The 18,983-nt window shown below is 37.2% G+C and overlaps 1 pseudogene; it reads left to right on the forward strand.

The window, feature by feature from the left end:
* Positions 1-958: 958 nt before the first annotated feature.
* On the forward strand, positions 959-1,740 carry Psmd8-ps2 (proteasome 26S subunit, non-ATPase 8, pseudogene 2; annotated as a pseudogene).
* The last annotated feature ends 17,243 nt before the right edge of the window (positions 1,741-18,983 follow it).

Here is an 18,983-nt window from a genome sequence, read left to right on the forward strand (position 1 = left end):
GTAGTAATGAGTGGACAGAGCAGGTTATATTTAGGAATATATATGTCCACACATACACATGAAATAGCAGTAAGTGTAGAGGATGTTAGAGTAAACCTAGTAGAAGAAGTGACATGGAGCAAGATGCCTTGGTCTTCTCTTACTGCTCTAGGGATCCTGAACTGGCAGTGGATATAACAGGGCGCCTGGCAACCAGAGAGACAAAACAATGGACCAGAGCCCAGGGTGATGACTACTTCCTCCATCTTAAGAGAAACGCCCTTGGGCGATCGACCCTCTTCCCTACAGAACCACAGGCAAGCAAACTCGATTCAGCAGGACAGCAAGTGTCCTTCCTTAGCCCTTGATTAGCTACCTGCACTCTTACTGGTTGAGACGTATGTAAGCTTTTGTACTGAACAATGGAATTTAGATCTACACGCTGATGCTTGTGTCTGGGGCATGAGCTTTCTCCCCATTTCTCTGTCCCTGTGCCGACAGGGGGCACCAGAAAAGGGAACACAAGTTCGTAAGCAGGTAAGTGGACCTCTCTGAATATTATGGGTAACTTCAGACCACAGGGTAAGGATAAACAGCTGAAAGTGCTGAAAGGAATATTAGAGAGCAGGTATGTTAGGTTTTCTCAAACACAGCTGAGTAAGGTCCATGCCAAAGGCTTGGACCTTTGTCCTTGGCTTCTGTCTGGACAACTATGGGAGAAGAGCATATGGAAACAAGAATGTAGGGCTGCCAGTGTATGGAATATGAAAACTTCCTGTTGCCCAATTATCACATCACTGTTGGGCTGTTTACAAGGCTCTGCTTTGCTTCCTGACCCTGTAAAAGCAGAAGAAAACATCGCTCAGCATAGCTGCTGTGAGTTAGATCACGGGAGTACCACATCACAAAAGATGGTGGCGAGGGCATTTAAGGTGAACTGTGAATCTACTGGCATCTCAAGGTCGAGACTGAGGCCACCACAGGCTAGATCCTGCAGGCAGTGGCCGGACATGTAGGAGAAACTCAAGGACAACTAGAACTGGAATAGCCTGAATCTCAGTAAATGTGGAGAAGAGCTGGACCTACTAACTTTTGTTCTGCCAAAACTGAATTTCCTGCCAACCACAGGAACCAAACAGACCAAATAGCAGCTCGTTTTGGCCCTTGATATTCTGGAGATAGGGGCCCAGTGGATTAACATAGGCAAAGATACCCCTCCTTCCAGCTTTACTTGTCCCGTCTCAGATGCTGCTTCTTTGATGACAAAGAACAGCTTCCTCAGTCAGTCTATATGCACCAGGTCTTGGGCCTCAACCTTTATCTCAGAATCGAGTGTCTGAGTTCCACAGAGAAATAGAATGACTGACTGGAACGGACGTCTAGACCAATGTCTACATCAACCACTCTGTGTCCCTAGAGCAATACCTCATGGCGAGTAGATACAACAAGGTGTTCTTGGCCAAAGGAGACATCCCTGCTGAAAGCTATACCTCCCTCATTGACATCCTGTTGGATACTCTCAGGGAAGAAACCCCAGGATACATTGAGAAGGCCCATGAGAAAATCCTTTTTGCTGAGACTACCTGGATACTTTTCTCTAATACACCCATAAAGATGACAGACTATGCCAAGAACTGAGGTTGGGTGCTGGGCCCTCACTACTCTTACAGTTTTGCCAGCCATTGTCAGAAGTCAGAAGACACCACCATTCCCTCCACTGAGCAAGTGAAATAGGTCATGGAGTATGCCCAGACAAATTAGTAAGTAAAAAGCATATAAATCTGAATGGGAGTGGGAAGGGATGTATGTGATGATTTGGAGGAAAGAGAGGAGAAAAATTTTGTAATTTAATTGTAATCACTATAAAAATAATCTGGGTGGATGTATCCATGTTTTGATGACTCTTAAATTGAGCATGCCTCCCATACTGGCATAGCACGAATGACACTAAAGTCTGTCTCTGTCTCTAGAAATCATCTTTACCTTTGGATCATGGCTGCTGGAACCTCTTAGTTTCTGGGTGGTTGAGCACACTGAATTGAATTGTGTGGTAGGCCTAAGGATAGTTAGAACAGAGAAAGAAATATTCTACATTAAAATTCTCACATGGTTGCATTGTTTCCTCATGATTAGCTTTTTTATTTTATGATGAGCTTCATAATTATCTCACCTTCCTTCTCCAATCACGTTGGGTGCCAGGTTTAAATGTTGCTTTTATTTCCTCAGATGAGGTGAGAGCCATACACGCTGTGCTGAGTCCAGAGCACAACCTGTCTCTGTAGAACTGTTCCAGTAAAACTGCCTTACACACACACCACCTATCATACACCATGCACACATCCTTTTTTCTCTCTCACTGCTCTTTCCTGTGTTGTTCTCGCATGAGTTGGGCTTATCCTATTTCTGACTCATTCTGTCAAATCTTGTTCCGATTTATCATTCTGTCTGCCCCTCAATCTAACCTGCCCTAGACCTGCTTAAAGGGGTCCTGCAAGACCCTCGAAAGGCCTCCATTTTGATATGGAGTGCCCGGGCATGCTGGTAATTTCTGCAGAATAAACACTGTGTGACTTTGGATACTTTTTGAGTCTAGGGTGCCATTCTTCAGCGATTCACTAACCTTATCTTCATTGTTAGGGATTAAAGGTGCAGTAAGGGTGTGTCTATATTCCAGCCAGATCATTGTGCCTTGGCTTATTTCAATGATATTTAAAAAAAAGAAGAAGAAAGATCATGCAAAGCCTTTCTTCTCGGAGTTGCTTTTGGTCATGATCTTTACCACAGCATTACATAGTAAACTAGGACATATGTGACGCTTAAGCAGACTACATCATAGATGAATGCTAAGCTTTAATTAAAAATTTCCCGTTATCCAGGGACCATCTATTCTGTTACAAGTAAGAGTCTCTGAGACAGACTATTAACATAGACAATGATTAATATGACACTATAAATGATTTAGCAGATGGCAAATAATAAGTAGCTTAACAGCATTTAATTCAATTTCATAAAGCCAAAACCCTAAATAGTGTTCCTTAATGACTTTTCAGTAATTGGACTTGATAACTAATTTAATTTTACCTGTCTTTCAAATTAAACGCAAGTGTGAAAACATAGGAACGTTTACTGCATTTAAGTATCTCCTGTGATTTTCTGCTTGATCCATTTGTTTCATTCTGGATAAAAGGAACAATCATTATACTTCTCAGAACTTTTATTTGCTTTTAAATTATTGAACCAGAATGTAATAGATAAAAAGAGAATCTTATTTTCTGCTAAATTTCCCATGAATTACTGGAGGAAATTGTTAGAACACTATATCATTTTGTAGCATGTTGATTTATACCTGTGGGGCATAATTATTTTCTTAAGAGGTTGAATTTATAAAACAATACTGCTATACATTTAAATGCAGTATTTGTGGTTCTAAATTTTTAGGTAATATTGTGTGTGTGTGTGTGTGTGTGTGTGTGTGTGTGTGTGTGTGTATGAACCGCAGTACAAAGGCCTGGCAGGATAGATATAGTAATTCCAGGCTTACCAATGATAATTTTTCTAGTAAATAATTTATCCAGTTACTTAAAATCTTGATGGATGCACCACCCCCTCCTGGTCCCCTCTCACCTGTTCCTCCCCCATAATCCCTTTCACTTCTGAGGGGGTAGACGTCCCCCATGTGGACCTTACCAACCTGACACAGCAAGTCTCTCCACTAAGTCCAGACAAGGCAACCCAGTTTGGGGAGCAGATGCTACAGAAAGGCAACAGGTTTATGGACAAGCCCTTGTACTCCAGTTGTTGGGCAACCCACTGTTAACGACAGGTGCTGAGGGTAACTGGAAGAGAATGGGGGACAAGAGACACAAAGAAGGATGCCAAGACAAGAGTCTGATCAAGGCGACAATTTTATTTTTTCCCAAGGCTGAATTTATACCATAACAGGGGTAACGGGGGGGGGGAGTATGAAACATTTATGCAGTCTAAGGACACAGTATTCGTGTGGTCAGGGAATTGGCTGATGTTGACAGGATGTTAGAAAGATCACAGGTTTGTAATATCTATTGGTCAGCAGGATGTTGGTTTTTCAAAAAGGTTACAGGTCATCACATTGGGTATCTTGACGTCAGATGTATTTCTCAGCAACTTTATCATATTACCACCAGATTTGTATTAGTCTTCTGCAGCTGGCTGGGGATTTTCCATGAACCCAGTCATACTTTACTAACCATAATAATAACATCAATCATGGAGGGTTTCAAGGGCATCGCTCCCAACAACCCACATGAAGACTGAGGTGTAAATCTGCTTGATATATGCAGGGGCCCTAGGTTCAGCCTGTCTATGCACTTTGGTTGGTGGTACAGTCTCAGAAAGCCTCCAAAGGTCCAGTTTAGTTGACTGTTGGTCTTCCTATGGAGTTTGTATAGCCTTTTGGGCCTCAATCTTTCCCCCAACACTTCTATAACCACTTTATCAATGATATTCACCATCAGATTATATCTTTTCCTTCTTAGAATTCTTCTTCCTACATTTTTTCTGTTGTTCTTTTCATTTGTTCTCACCATTTAGTGAACATGAAAAATGTAGTCTTTTGAATTTCAGTAGTGAGTTAGAAATAAGTACCCTGAGTAAGATAATATAGAACAAAAAGGACAAATTTTAATCTTTTTCCTATATGTGGATGTTATCTTTATGTTTTAGATATGTGTGATTTACTTGGAATATTCAAAGAGATTGTGAGGCTTTTATGGGACGATGAAGGAGTAGAGAATCCTTTGAAAAGGGTACTACAAAATATAATATTATAAACTGAGAAAGAGAAAATAATATGGCAACTAAGAAAGATTGATAAATGAGTGAGTGAGGTACAGGACAGAATAGGGGAAGAAATAATTTAAAAAAATGAATTTTTACAGTGGTGTTTGAATACCTATTCAAGAGTGTAGAGGAATTTTAATCCAGCAATGTGGTTGTTCTGGCAAGGGTTCACATGCAGACACACATTTATTACACACTTTTAATCTCATACAATTACATCTACTTGAGGGGCAAAGTGACAGATCAGAGAAAGAGTTGATAGAATGAATCAGAGACATAATATGTCCAACTCACCCACTCACTGGAGCACAGCAGAACAAAGAGAGGCTACAGAAGAGCAGTGAGAGACGGTAGAGTTCAGACTGGTTCAGTTCAGTGCAGTTCATTGGAGTTCAGAGTTAGTCTTTCCAAGCAGAGCAATACAGTCAGAAGCCAAGAGAAGCCAATTTAAATAAATCAGCTTGAAGAGGAGTCTGAGGCAGAACAGCTGAGTTGAACCAGCCACAAGGGTTCAAAAAGAGCTAGAAAGACTGAGATCTTTTCAGCAGCAAGTCTCAGAGGCTGAAACATTCTAGGCCTATATAGAGGCTGAAAGCTGAAACCTTCAAAGGTCTGGAGTTATCGAAGATTAGATTGTACAGTGAATAGAATCTTCAAGAACGAGGCCTAAGTTGAGTTAGATACAAATGCTCTGTGTTCTGCCTCTCAAGTAGATGTCATTTTTTAAGATTAAAAGTGTGTAATAAAGGTGTGTCTGTATTCCATCTGGATCATATCTTTGGATGTATTCCTTTGCCACATCATCCATGTTGCTATATTAAAATCCAGCAATGTATGCTCAGTGCTTATGTATGGCTCTCATCTCATCATTTCATCTGAGAAAAAAAAGCACCATATACATTTACCCAAGAGTCCTAAATTTTATGCCTATATAAAATTAGTTTAAATGGAGTTAACATACAATGAGAGAGACAATATCCGAGCATTATATGTCACCAGTAAAACATCTAGTACCTGGATTGGTTTAAATATTTTTTAATCAGACAAAATCTTTTTACAGATTCTATCCCACGTCAGTTCTGTATGCTCTTGCTTGGATTTTGTTTACCTTCCACAAGGACAGTAAGATAATATTGATTGTTGTGGTACTATATACCTACAACACAAAACATGAACTCTAGCAGGTATGAAAATGGATGCTTCACCATCATTTGTTAATGTTCATAGTGATAGATGTTGCTATACATAGTAATAGAGGAAAAAAGAAACTCATGAGCCTCCCTAGATATCTATTCAGATATAAACACAGTTATCTGAGGAAAACATATCCTATTATATGTAATGTTAGAATCAAATATAAAACATGGTAAAATTCAGATATTAAAATTTTTCATATCTATTGAAGTATAAAAAGTAGTAAACCTCATTGCATTATTAAACCTCAAAAGCAAAGTCTCTAAGATTTTAGAAGCATTTCCTATATCTCTTGGGCAAAGCAAACAGAGTTTATTACTGACATAGCTCTTCTTATTATTCTATTTTTATTAAAAATAATTTATGTACAGCATACTTTGATTACAGTTGCCCCTGCTCAAACTGTCTCATATTATCCCTACTTCCCCAATATGTTCTATCAGTCATTAGAATGTAAAGAATCATCGACAGAAATAATAGTTAAAAATAACAATATAAAAACAAATAACAATGGGGGAAAATAAACAGAAAAGAAGTCTTAAGAAAAAGCAGTAGATACACATATTTGCCCAATGGAAAACCAATAAATATAAAAGTAGAAACCATAACACTCAATCAAAAGATCTATAAAGACAAAAATAAAAGTTCACAGATAAAGATAACACAAAATAACAACCAAAATAACCATTGAGTTACATTCATGTTGGCCATTTACTGCTACACATAGGGCCTGAACTTAAGTGTAGTTTGTACATCTATTAAGACTTCTTTAGAGAAAATACTCTTCTACTTTACAAGCTGTAAAGAAATTTTAATTTAGCAACATGGCTACTCTGGCAAGGTATTCAAAGACCCTCTAGATGACCAGAACATAGACTCACCCTTAGTAAACACCTTTAATCCCTCTGTCTGGAATTCAGACCTGCCTTTAGTACACACCTTTAATCCCAAACAATGTCATCTATAGGAAGGCAGTTCAGTTAGTAGAATTAAGTTCAGATACACTTAATTGATTATCAGTGCAGTTCAGTTTTTGGAATTCAGAAGTAGTTTTTCTAAGCAGAACAATTCTGTTAGACGCTGAAAGAAGTCAGTTTGAATCAGTCAATTTAGAGAGGAGTGTGAGACAGAACAGCTGAGATGAACCAGCCAGCCAGAGTTCAGAAAGAACTGGAAACAATGAGCTTGCCTCAGCTTTCCCAATCAGGATTGGACACATGTTGATTAGACTTGTATAGGCCCTATCCCTGATGCCAGAGTCTCTGTTAGTTTGTATGGGCATTAGTACTTTTGTATCTAAATAACGTTATTTTTCTTTTAGTCCTTGCCCACTGCCTCCTACAATCTTTCTGCCTCTTCCTCAGAGTTTCCTGAGTCCTGAAGTAAGGGATTTGAGAAACATCTAATTTTAGATTGATTACTCCAAGGTGTTTTAGCCTCTATGACTTGTCTAGCTGTGAGTCTCCATATGTATTTCCATCTCCTTCAAGAGGAAGCTCCTGCGATGACAGGTGAGATACTGAGCTACAAAAATAACAGAATGTCATTAGGAGTCATTTTCTTTTTATAATTCTTTATTATAGCCATTGATCTGTAGGACTAATGTAGTAAAAATGGCCCTCCTACCAAAAGCAATCTACAGAATCAAGATAATCTGCCTGAAAATTTCAGCACACTTTTTCACAAAAATGAAAGGATAATTTTCACCTTCAAATGGAAACACAGAGGTAGAGGAAACAATCCAGAATAATAAAAGAGTTGATGGATATCTCAGCATCCATCATTTCAAATTCTAACTCCAGAGCTATAGTAAGAATAATAATAATAATAATAATAATAATAATAATAATAATACATAATACATAATAATAATAATAATATAAAGCATACATTGACAAATTTAACCTAAATAAAGGCCTAAAGACCTACAGGTGTATGGGTTTATGTCTGGGTCTTCAATTCTATTCCCATTTGTCTCTATATCAATACCATGTGCTCTGTGGTACAGCTTGAGGTCAGGGATGGTGTTTTGCCCAGAAGTTCTTTTCTTGTTTAGAGTTGATTTGACTGGAATTTTTTTGTTTTTCCATATAAAGTTGACCCAAAAGGACATGCAAGGTATGTATTCACTGATAAGAGGATATTAGACAAAAAGTACAAAATACCCATGATACACACCACAGACGATAAGAAATTAAATAAGAAGGAAGGTCCAAGTGAGGATGCTCTAATCCCATTTCAAAGGGGGAACCAAATAATCATGGAGGCAGAGGAAGGGATCTTAGTGGGAGCAGGAAGGGGACTGAAAAATAGGGAGGGCAGAATCAGATATGGGGGAAGACAGGAGAGAAGCCGAAAGGGCCAGAAGCATGGACAGAAATATGCAGCTACTGGAGGTGCAGGGTGGGGGGAACCTCTACAAAGTCCCAGTGACTTGGGGACATAAGAGTCTCTCAGGACTCAGTGTGGGTATGTACTGACTGGTACTGTGTCAACTTGACACAAGTTGAACTTATCACAGAGAAAGGAGCCTCCATGAAATCCAGCTACAATTTTCTCAGTTAGTTGTGGTGAGCCTAGCCCATTGTGGATTGTGCCATTCAAGAGCTGGTAGTCTTGGCTTCTGTAAGAAAGCAAGCTGAGTAAGCTAGGGGAGCTAAACCAGTAACCAGCATTCCTCCATGGCTTTTGCATTCATCCACTTCTGCCTCCCAAGTTCCTGCCCTGTGTGAGTTCCTGTCCTCACTTCCTTTGGAGATGAAGAGCAATGTGGAAGCTTATGCTGAATAAACTCTTCCGTACACACACACACACACACACACACACACACACACACACACACACACACACCACATGTTAACATACCTGTGAAGAGGTGATTTTTTTTTATAAAGAAGCCAAAATTATTTAGGGGAATAAAGACAGCATCTTCAACAAAGGATGCTGGTGAAACTGAATGGCTTCAGGGGGAAGAATCCACATAGATCTAATCTTAACAGTCCCATGAAACTCAGCTCTAAATGGATGCAAAACATAAACTTGATTTCATATTCACTGAACATGGTAGAAGAGAAAGTGGGAAAAAGACTTTTCATTGGCACGCACACACTCACACACACACCACACACATACACACACACACACACACACACACACACACACAAGTTTCTGAATTCTAAATTGGGATCATCAAATAACAGAGGAAATAAAGCCCCACCTACATATTTTGACACCATATTACTCTTATCTAGAGAAGCAGGTTCTGTTGTCAATGTCTGGTTGTCAGAGAACATTGTTATAGACTTTCATGCCATTTCATTAAAACTGTAGTGTATACAGGCAAAAGTAACTATAAATGAAACACATATTTAATCTGGGATACAGAAAGTGTAAAAAAGGAGTAAGAAGGGTATTGTGTGATATTAAAGTTACTCAATATTGTACCTTTTCTACATTGTTCTATTTGGAGATGTATAAGATTATGTTTATAAAAACTCAGATTTTACATGTGAAGAAAGGGGTCAACAGATACATTTCAATACTTCTTTTATGTAGTAGCTTACTGAAATAAATATAACACAAATTTGTTACTATAAACTAATAGTTTTGATTTCTTTTTAATTAGTTCTTTTATTTTTGTTGTGATTATGATTAATTACATTTTTTCTCTCTGCCCTTTCCTCCTCTACTATTCCATGTACCTTCCATGTTCTTTTTCATATATTGAGTCATTTCTGTAAGGTGCATCTATGCAGGATGGAATGTTTATCATCCCTTATGAATAATGTCTGTCTTTATTAGTTTTTCTCAAAGATGGGCAGTTTATATCCATTGAAATTATTATATGACATGTTCTTAAGCAATGTCACTTTTCATTATTTTAAATTAGTATTACTATGTTGAAATCCTGGCTCACATAAACTTACTATCTAATTGCTAAATGGAATGAGAAATTTGAAGAAATCTATGATTAACTTCCACTTTATTTGGTTTTAGTCTTTCAGGAAGTCTACACACACGTATTGAACGCCTCATAATTTATAGCCACTGATATAATTGACGAGGACAGAAAAATCAATAAAATTGACAGCACTCTATCCTTTTTGAACTTAATTTTGTGTGAACAATAAAACAGTATCTCAATGAGTAGAATAATAAAAAATGTAGATAATGATAAAAGCTATACGGAAAATGTACTAATAGTCATGAATAGGAAAATTTACTAATTTTTATGACTTGTTATAAATAACCATTATAATTGTACAAATTTTAGACTAAAGAGGATAAAAGAAGTATCATGATTTTATTCAAGCTATACGAAACTATATCCCTCAATAGATTTCTTTCTTCATTGTATCTCTTAAAATATTCTGGTCTTGTTAGTTACCAACAGGCAGAATGATTCCAATAGGAAAGGCCTGGGAATAATATAATGTGACTGGCATCTATAAAAACAAAGATTAGAAAGACATTCTTAAAGACAAAGACCATTATTTGAGGAACTAGTACACTAGAACTGCAAGCTAAGGCTTGTCAAGAGTACAGAGCATGAAAGGCAGAAAGAGGAAGAGCTGATGCTTCTGTGTAGGATTTAGAGACAATGATGCTGACACTGAATGATTATACTACAAATTATAAGTAATAAATTTCTGGCGTGGCGAACCACCATACTGAGCAATTTAATTATGGACATTCTAAGAAATTAATACACTTGAGGAACATAACCAGAAAAAATATAGAAAAGAAAATGTACATTATAGACATACTAGCAAAAAGTAGTCCAATTAATGTGGAAACACAAAAAATGTTTAGTTGAGTCTATTCATACCATCAACTCAATTAATAAACAAAAAGTACTATATACATAGAATTAATGTTAAAGACAGTAAATATGTTATTAAAGCTAAGTCCTACAAATTTTAATACCATAATTATTTAAGGTGTGATATTTTATATGACTCATTATGTGTATTATATAATATATACTGCATATTTTAATATAATATCTTATTTAATGAGAATATTATCACTTCCATTTGTAGAAACGTAACAGCTACTTATTATTTATACTATATAATTTTCATTGGCAGAGTGGTCATTGATTAAAGCTTTAAATAGTGACTCAAACAAGGTGAATAATTATAAGTACATATTAGCTGTTAAATAAATGATAATCAAACTGAAATACGTAGACCCAGAGAGGATAGGTAAAAAGGAATTCTCTAGGTAGGACAAATGGAACTCCCTTAAAAGGGGACTGGAATAAGTTTTGTGGACTAGAATGTTAGGACATGAGAGGGAAGAATCAAACAGGGGCAGAGGAGGAGGAAAGGAATGTAGGGACAGATAGCTCAAATTGGGGAGCATTGGGAAGTTTGCTATTGAAATCAGTGCAGTAGAAACTTCCTAGGATCTATGAGGGTGAGCCTAGTGAGGACTGAGTAGTTATGAAGAAGGATTCTAACCTGGATATTTATTTTGTAGCTCGGCCAGGCTTCCAGTAGTAGACTACATTACATTCCTTTCCCTTGTTGGTCAACAGGTCCCCTTGAAGTTCGTAACATCTAAGCCACTATGAGGACGGAAGGTGACTCTGTGAAAATTGATAGAGTCCCAGTTGCCTAGAACAATATCCTTATGACTCACTGAACATGGAATGTAGGAAGATCAAGCTGCTGTGTTCATGGAGGCTTTACCCCTACATTTTAGTCTTCTTGGTTCAGGCAGGTGTATGCTATAGAAAGAGAAACCTGGACACCAACCCAGACAGAAAGCCCTCAACCTGTTTTCTGTCCTGTCTATAAGATGAGCAGGGGTAATGAAAGGGCAGAAATTGTGGGGGTAGCAAAACAATGATTTGCTTAAATTCCAGCAAGGAGACTCTGTCTTACATTACCTAGATGGCAGAGACTTGCATAGAACCAAACACTACTGGGAAAAATTAATAATAATAAATTAGTGAAATGATTCCTAATAATACTTTGCTCTACTCATAGATTGGTGCCTTGTTCAAAAGTAATCAGATAGGCTTTTTCCGTAACAGATGGGAGCAAGTACAGGGACCCATGGCCAGATATTACGCCATGACATTCTAAATTTGAGGTCTACATTGTGTCCCTCCCCTTGGAGATCAGGAAATCCGAAATCCTGCACAGAGGAGGTGGAAAGATTGTATGAGTCTGTAGGGATGCAAGATACCATGAGAGATCAAATGAACTAAGTAGGACACACAGACACTGGTGCATCATCTAGCACAGAGCCTGCAGGTCCTCTGTGCATCTTATGCCTGATAGTTAGTTGTTTATGTGGGGATCCTAACAGTGGAGTAGGTGTGTCTCTGACTCTTTTGTCTGTTCTCGGGAATCTTTTCCTCCTATTGTGCCAACTCCAGCAATGTAGAACGGGAGTCAGGACAAAGTTCCTGCTCCTAGAGCAAAGAGCAAAGCCAGCAGGGCATGGGCTTCCACAAGTAGTAATTGTTGCTAGGCATTACATATTTTACTTTAAGTTCCTCCTTTGGAGAAATGTTCCCTCTGCCAAGGCTAATGACTCCATGATAATCAGAGACAGCATAAGACAAGGAGACAAAGGGTGTAGCTAATGTGTTCGCAAAATGGTAAATCCTGTGACCTTCAGGATACACTTAAGGCTGTAGAAAGAACTCTGAATACTTGAGTTAAAGAGTATATAATCTTAAGTATCTAAAATATACGGGTGCAATATAAATTATATGAAAGTTTTGATGGACCTAAAAAACAAAGGTAGCTGTACTATGAGCCAGCTTGTCAGAAAGATATTATGGAAAGAGTTAAAGGGATCTGGGGAGTGCTGATGACAGGACAAGATCCCACCCATCCAAGTATACTGTTTGTGCTTACAAATACAGGCAGATTCCTGAGTTCAAGATCAGCCTGTGGCGGAGAAAATCTAGGTCTAGGCATGGGCAGAATGGTAATTTCAAGACAGGATCCAATCATATGAGGTTGATTGTTTGTCCTTACAAAGACAAGCAGATCTCTTAATTCACTTGCCATGTTAAAAAATGTGGACTTACTGTATTCTTCAAATAATCAAAGGACTAAGGTCATAAAATGCTAATTCATGAAAAATCAAGTGGGTAAATGAATGAATTGATATGTAAATAAAAGACCAAGGTTTTAAGGTAGCAGAGAGCAATAAAAGTTCCATTTTAGAATTTTTTTTCTACCAAGAGCTGACCTGTATGAATATCTCTGGAGAGTAAACACAATTCTTTCAGAATTTTTTCTAGTAGCTATCTAGAGAGAGATGTTTGGAGAGCAAGCATAGCTCTTTTCGAATTTTCCTAAAAGGATTTCTGACTTTGGCTGGAAATTTTGAAGAAAATTTTCTGCCAGCTTTTCTGATTTTGGTGGGAAAATTCATGAGCTATGCAGAGAGATTTTTAGAATTTTTTTCCTAGCATGCAATATCAGGCTTGAGCAGAGAGAGTTGTCTTGAGCAAAAAACTATCTTGAGCAAACTACAGATCCAAGAGTTATCTGCAGGGAGCTGTCTAGGGAGACATATTGAGCTAAACACAAGACTTTCAGTTTTTCCCCTTCCTTGGGACCCTGAACTAAGCCAATGCTGGTCCTTGGCAATTTTGGGTTATGCCATCCTTATCTTGTTTTGTACAGTTTGACTGTTCGTCTCTTGGAGGTCAGTTCTGTTCTGAAGGAAAATGGAAACGGAGTAGGTTTGAGGCAAATGGTAGTTGGGACTAGTTTTGAGGAATTAAATATCTTAAATATGTAGAAGGGGAACATGTTGATCAATTTTCAATAAAAAAATTTAAAAGTCATTAAGGAAAGGTTTAAATTTCTAAATTTTGATGAATTATACTACTAATTAGAAAATACCAAGAACCAACAACCAAGCTTCTACTTATGGCTAAATAAAGTTTCTATGTATTTTTCCTGCTACATTTTTCTCAGTATTGATTTGGTTGAAGTAGAAATTTATTAACTAAGGTATAAGTAAAAGGGTAAAGAATTTTACTTCATTTTAATCAGTTATATTCAGTAATGAGAGAGAAATATTACTTATATTACTGTGAGAATTTTAACACATAAACAGTAAAGAAACATATGATAGATGTAGTATTCTATGTATTCATTATTGCTATGCACACAAAAATCAGAATTACTTCAGTATTAAATATATGTAACAATAATATTTCATTTTAATATAAGGCACTCATAGTATTCGCTCCATTCTTTCCTTTCAAGGGAATTCTTTTACTACAAGTCTCGCTAAACTTTACGTATTTTATAAAATGTATCACCTTACCATAGGATATTTTAGGTATTAGGTTTTAGAATTACTTTAGATTATACTTATGGAAACTTTTCAGTATATATCATGTCCACATGTTATGAAATATTATTCCATTTTTCTTTACAAGTACTGATTTATATGGATTTGCAAGAATTGTAAAGCTCTATTAATAATACATTTGAAAGTTTAATTAATCTCATATGTAACATTCTATTTGATCCTTTTATATTCTGGTTTCTAATTTTTGTTGCATTTAAAGATAATTTGACTTATAGACACATATATCTGAGGACTTGGTCCTCAATCAGTGTAATTGTTTGGGAATGATTTGGAGGTAAGGCCTTCATGGAGCAGATATGTCTTCTACTAGCAGACTTTGAGGGTTCAGAAGCTCAATCCAACCCCAGTTAGTTATTTATGACTCAGTGTTGTGTCATGAGATATGAACTTTCTGCTATTGCTCTAGCACCATGCCTGCCTGTCTCATAATATGCACCCATAAATAATGGTCAGGGATTAACCCTCTAAAGCTATAAATACCAAGTAAACTCTAACCAGTTACTTTAATCTTGGTGTTTTATCACAGCAATACCAAAGAAACTGTGATACTGCTTAAATTATCTTTGAATATTTTAAAATTTATTTTTCTTTATATTTTCTTTTCTGCAATATACTATACTTCTTGTGGCAGTGGCGCTATAAAGTTTGAAATTCATATAACTTTTACAAAAGTTTAAATTGATGGTTTTATTAAAACCCTTAAACTACTAATTTTGATTGGCCAGTAAAGAAAGGTATAAGGAAAGGAAAATTTATAGCAAATTTCATGACTTATTTAGACATTACATGTCTTGGTCATATTTTCTTTGCTGTGAAGAGACACCATGACCATGGCATGTCATGACATTTATACAAAGAAAGCACTTAATTCAGTCTTCTATTTTCGACGTGAAGTGTATTACAGGGATCATGGTGGCACGTAGGCAGACATGGTAGTTGAAGATTTTTACTTAGGATGTGAAGGAAGATGGGAGAAAGAAAGATACTAGGTCTGGCTTAGACTTTTAAACCTCTAAACTCAACCTCCAATGACACAGTTTCTTTTCCAAGTCCACACCACTTACTAAGTTCAAATAATACCACTCCTCAGCGACCAAGCATTGAACTATATGGGCCTATAGGATCCAATTCCTTTCAAATCACCATAGTTTAATTTATACATTCTTTTTCTTGGGTATTATTTCACTACCATTTAAATGTTAAGACCTGTGTCTTATAAGTTGGAGATTAAAATAATTTTAATTTATATGACTTAAAGTATTAAATTTTTCTTCCTTACTAGTTTAATTATACGGCAGTACTGATACATATAAACAAAAGTAGAACATATACTTATTTTTTTCTTTATATTAATTTTTTCAGGTTCATAAATATAATCTTAGGATTGTGAATTGCATGCTACATAAGACACCCATCACCTTATCTATCACAGTAAATAATTAGGAAGTGTAAACAAATGATATTGAGGAAACTGTCTCAATGTTTCCTTGTCAATGTATATCAGCCTCATACATTTCCTTCCTCATATCAATTTGAAAACATAATAAAATAATTAACAAAATACATACTAAAACATGAATTATGTATCCATACTTCTAGAGAATCTCTTCAGCATTTTGAAATAATATACATTTTAATTTACATTTAAACTTATTTATATTTAATATTTTTCAAATAAACTGAACTTAATGAAAACAAACCTTAGTTCTTCTTTCTCTTACCTTCTTCAAATATGTCACCCAGAGCAGATGCAACAGCATTCAGTGGCAACAGTCTATAAATTGTTTCTGAAATCATTTCAATTATTTAGAGTTTGTGGGTATCCCTATGACAAGTCAAGTAAGTCCTCTCTCTTGCCCTGTTTATTTCCAGGTCTACACTGACTTACAAATTTCACACTTAGTATGGTGTTGTGCAATTCTATTTCATGAACAGCTACTAGTAGCTGAGGAAATATATCACAAGATAAACCCTCTTACTCCTCATGCAAAGAAGCCAGTATGGTTCCTAGCACCAACATTCAACATCACACAACTGCCAGTGTCTCAAACTCCTTGAAAATCCAGTGTTTCTAGGCTTTGTGGAAACGTGAATACAAGAACATAGACCCAAACACAAACATACAAGTTGTAAAAGTTAATCTCAAAATGTTCTGAGCTACGAAGTTAAAACCCAGTTGTTAGAAAGAGAGACAGTCATTCCTAAAACACCACCATTATACTAGAGCAGCTAGAGAGAATAGGAATTGTGGGGAGTGGGTGTGGCGGCAGTCCCAAGATGGCGCCCGGGACTGCAGCTAAGTCTCATGACTAGCACCTGACTTCCTCACACACCTGAAACTAGCCATGTCCATTTTGAGAGCTGCGCAGGCTCACCATGACGCAAGATCAGGCCATGTGACGTGGACCTATGAACTGAGATTACGCAGACTGGACTGAGGAGGCAGAGTTGAGGGAGGATATAAGGGAGTGTGCTTGGGGGCTGGGAAGGGAGGAGAGAGAGAAGAAAAGAAAAGAGAGATTGCTGCTTGCATGCAGAAAGAAAGGTTCCTGAATAAACTGCTTTGAGAAGAGCGCTCTTTTCTGCGGGTCAGAGACAGAAGCAACAAGGAATGGCTGAGAAAGCCTTCTGTTAGGAAATATTTTATTTTTCTTCTTCCTGCCTGACAAGCTAACCTTAACGGCCCTTTCCTACAGCCATGAATGGAGATGCTACACTATGCATTGACAAGCAACACCAGCAAAATCATCCAAAAGGAAGAGCTTCGGCACTTTGAAAATTTGTTTGATTTTTTTCTTAACTTCTGAGTAGAAATAGCATATGGCATTATATTATAGTATCATATCTTGGAACATATCATGAAAATGGGAAAGATGGTGATTTAGAGAACATCATATCAGCATTCATTAGATGGCACGAGAGTCTATGCAATGTAGAAGAAACAAAACAAAGACAGAATAAAAGAAGGGGCATAGCACACACTTGTGTTCAAAGTACTATTGGAATACTGATAAAATTAATTGTAAAAGGAATTCCACTTCAATTCGAAGAATGTATATCATTTACATTTCTTCTAATACAGAACCACTGAAGTTCTTTCAGTGATATTGACAGGCTGACATAAAATACTCACCTAATATCAAATCTCCCTTTTAGACCACTGACTACTTTGGAAAAAATATAGCTTTAATCAATTAATGACTTGATTCTGCAAATCCAGATAAGTGAATTAAATCAATATAGTAAAGAATGTGTTGCTATAAAGTTATACTAATAGACTGGAGCTCATTTAGGCTCACAAAACGGTCAGATGATCTAAAATATAAAATAGGAGAAATAAATGATAGCCTTACTTGCCACTACAAGGAAAATAGCATGTGACATTTTTTATTGGTTATTTTATTTATTTATATTTCAAAGGTTCTCCTCTTCCCAGGTACTCCTCCCCAAGCACCCTATCCACTCCTTCCTTCCCTTGTCACTATGAGGGTGCTCACCCTCACAACCATCCGCTCCAGCCTCAGCTGCATAGCAGTCTCCTATCTTGGGTCATCAAGCCACCGCAGGAACAAAGGGTTCCCTTGCAGTGATGCCAGATAAGACTATCCTCTGCTACATTTCCTTATGGAGCCATGGATATCCCCTGCGTATTCTTTGGTTGGTGGTTTAGTCTCTGGGAGCATCGGGGTATCTGGTTGGATGATATTGTTGTTTTTCATATGAGGTTACAAAATCCTTCAGCTCCTACCATCCTTGCCTTAACTTCCCCATTGGGTACCTCATTCTCAGTCCAATGTTGGACTGTGTACATTCGCATCTGTATTGGTTTGGCTCTGGCAGAGTCTCTCAGGGGACAGCTATACTGGGCTCCTTTCATTAAGTACTTCTTGACATCAGCAATAGTGCCTGGTTTTGGTGTCAGCAAATGGAATGAATGCCCTAGAAAGGTAGGGCAGTCTCTGGATGGCCTTTCCTTAAGTTTCTGCTCCACTCTTTTTTCTGTATTTCCTTTTGGCAGGAGGAAATCTAGATTAATATTTTTGAGGTGGGTGGATGGCTCCATACCTCAACTGGGGGCCATGCCTATACACTAAATAAAGTCTCTATAGGTTCTATTTTCCCTTTGTTGTGTATTTTGGCTATGTCCTCCCTCTTGGGTCCTGGGGACCTCTTGCGTTCATGGCATCTGAGACTTTCTAGTAGCTCCTTCCAGTTCCCCCTCCTCTACTGCTTCACACCTACTTTCAAATTCCTGACCCTCTATACTTCGTCTGCATCTCCTCCTATATCTGAACTGCCCCTAACTTCTCTCTCCCTCCCAGATCCCTGTATCCCTCAACTTCTTATAGACTATTCTTTTCCCCCTACTGAGTAGTACTGAAGCATTCACACTTTGATGTGATCTTCTTTCTTCTTGAGTTTCATGTGTTCTGTGAGTTTTATAGTAGGTATTTGGGCTTCTTTTTGGCTAATATTCACTTATAAATGAGGACATGCCATATGTTCTTTTATGACTGGGCTATTTCACACAGAATAATATTTTCTAGTTCCAACTATTTGCCTATGAATTTCATGAAATTATTTTTTGTAATAGCTGATTAGTACTCCAATAGTCACAAATAATATGAAATATC

This window comes from Rattus norvegicus, chromosome 15 (genome assembly GCF_036323735.1).
Source record: "Rattus norvegicus strain BN/NHsdMcwi chromosome 15, GRCr8, whole genome shotgun sequence".
In the NCBI taxonomy this organism is placed as follows: Eukaryota; Metazoa; Chordata; class Mammalia; order Rodentia; family Muridae; genus Rattus; species Rattus norvegicus.